The sequence below is a fragment of the Octopus sinensis genome, linkage group LG13, assembly GCF_006345805.1.
Source record: "Octopus sinensis linkage group LG13, ASM634580v1, whole genome shotgun sequence".
Taxonomy (NCBI): domain Eukaryota; kingdom Metazoa; phylum Mollusca; class Cephalopoda; order Octopoda; family Octopodidae; genus Octopus; species Octopus sinensis.
Genome location: NC_043009.1, coordinates 20826696 through 20829162, shown reverse-complemented (window position 1 = coordinate 20829162; position 2467 = coordinate 20826696). Strand labels below are relative to the sequence as shown.

The following is a 2467-nucleotide window of genomic DNA, read 5'->3' as shown; positions in this document are numbered from 1 at the left end:
CCAATTGCATATTTCAGGTTTTTTTTATAACAATTTACCTTCTCCTTGAAGGAAGTTCTAATGAGAAATAAGGGTCGTTCACTCACAAGGGTTCACATAATATTTAACCCATAGCTGGGACCATAATAGGTCCTACTATCTTGGTCAGAGTTGACCTGAGAACAACAGGGGCCAAGAGTTGCTACCACACTCCTCAAAACCCAGAAACTTTCAAACCAGAAGGCCCCACTATTGGGTGCAGTTTAAAGTCATGTGTGTATGTGCGCGCGCGTGTTTGTTTGTTATGTACAACTATCAGTGAGAAAATAACATGATGAGAAAAATATAAAAGAAAAACAAATTGCTGATGACAGGATGTCTGGTTGTTTGTTTAAGCTTTAAGGTGTAAACATAGAGATAGTCAAGGTAAGAGGGAGATAGGGAGAAAGAGGGAGGGAGGGAGAGAGAGAGAAGGAGAGCCAGAAAGAGAAAGACAGACAGGAACAGACAGATGACAAAAATATGACAAATAAAACTAGATGGCACCTATGATTGAGAGAAATGTATAGAGTATATGACAGGTAAAGAGGTAGGTAGGTATGTGTTTAGATATGTTGGTGAGGATGTAGAGAGCTAAAGGAAAGTAAGATATGTATAAATAATAGTATTGTGGATAGGGAGAGGAAAGGAGATAGAGATAGACAGGATGATAAACGTTTTGTGTATGGAGAGAGGGAAGAGGGAGGGAGAAGATCGGCAGGTAACTGGATGTGAGAGAGCAATTAATAGATAGTGTGGCTATTAATGTAGTTATGTGTTGTTTGTTAACAACAATATGGCGAAATAACAGACTTTCAAAACAGCAATGTAACAAACAAATCAGAAGTTGAATCGTTGTTGCTGGTTTAAGCTTTAATGCTCGACTAGGAGAAGCCCTTCAGCAGATATGCTCTTTTGTTCTCGTACTTATGGCTCAGGGTGGGGTTCTAATTCTTAATGAAGTCGGCCTTTACAATTCACACGCTTATTGTAGCCATATTTCGCTAACATCTGTGTTATAATTTTCATCGACATGATATTCTGTGCTGCAATACTGATTAAGAAGTGATTTTGTGAAAGATGTTCTTATATTCTAGAGAATATAACTGCTGTTGTGTAATTTCTTTGTATGGTGAACCCCATAAGGAAGATAACGCATTAAAAACACTAGCTGTTTTCATATATAGTGGTCAGACGCGAACTGGTGGCCTCTTCTCAGATCTGACTAAACAACAGAAGGCAGGTTCCTTGTGTTGTTGTTGTTGTTGTTATTGTACATGCTGTGGGACCAATATTGTAATTCGACTTTGCATGCATGCATACGTAAACGGATGAATGGAGGCAGGTGTTTGTGTGTGTGTGCGATATATTTAAAAAAACACGATTAAGAAAAAAGAGTTACCTACCTTAGACTTTCAGACACATTCAATTACGTATTCTCACAGTTACATGCGCGCACACACACTTGAGGATAGTGGACTTGTAACCGATTCTTAAACCCATTTCACTCTAAAAAAAAAAAAAAATCACAATTGATCTCCCCATCACTGATATCATCTCATATGGTTCTTAAAGCCTGCTAAATACTCACAAGTCATTCACACAGATTACAAGTCAGCTCTCCAGCAGCGGCCTGACCATCTTGATGTTGGGACCGCTAATAGACTGACCTACATAAAGTGTTCATATCTTCCGTATATTTACCAACACTTTTTCAACTCAGTGTATGCTACCCTGTCGTTTTTGAATTCTTTAACATCAATAGCAATCAGATTCCTCCCCCATCTGATGCAAGATCTTCTTCCCAGATGTTAATATTGATACTGATCTTTTTTAGGAATGCCTTCAAGATTACCTTTAAACCGGTTGCACAGGAGACGTTTTCCTTGCTCCAGCTCACCATACAAAACATGTTTTGGCATGCGCTGAGTTCTCAAGACGGACAAAATTACCAAACCATCAAAGTTGGTGCTTCATAATCATGGACTCAATACCTGTCATTTACGACAGCTTCAGTACTTTCGTATCAGGTACATGAGATCACCATGAGATCTTCAGGATATTACGCAATCATCGTTGGTAGATTCGCTCAAGACGTTGGATAATCCTGTTGTAAGTTGTCCAAGTCTTACATCCATACAACTACGTATATTTGATATGTCTCAACTTTTGTTGCTGCCTTAATCTCTAATTGCAACCAGAGCCACGACTCAAGCTTCCCAAACGATTCACACGCCTTGAAAAGTCTATAACTGACCTCCATGTCAAGTGTATTAAATCTAGCAAGTATGCTACCAAGTAAGACAAATGTATCCACAACTTTAACTTTTTACCCATGACATATCGATGGTGGTGTATATGGCTTGCCTGGTGTTGGTTGTAGCAAGATGATGGCTTTCTTAAGTCCAAACTCATCACACTAGACCAAAAAGAAGTTCGTCGGTCTTCC

General features: G+C 39.0%; 1 long non-coding RNA gene across 1 annotated transcript in view; it reads right to left on the bottom strand.

The window, feature by feature from the left end:
• LOC118765770 overlaps positions 1–2245 on the bottom strand; it is an 11357-nt gene extending 9112 nt beyond the window's left edge. The window contains exon 1 of the long non-coding RNA XR_005001646.1: positions 1425–2245. This is a non-coding gene — a long non-coding RNA (uncharacterized LOC118765770). The remainder of the gene's footprint in view (positions 1–1424) is intronic.
• Positions 2246–2467: the final 222 nt, after the last annotated feature.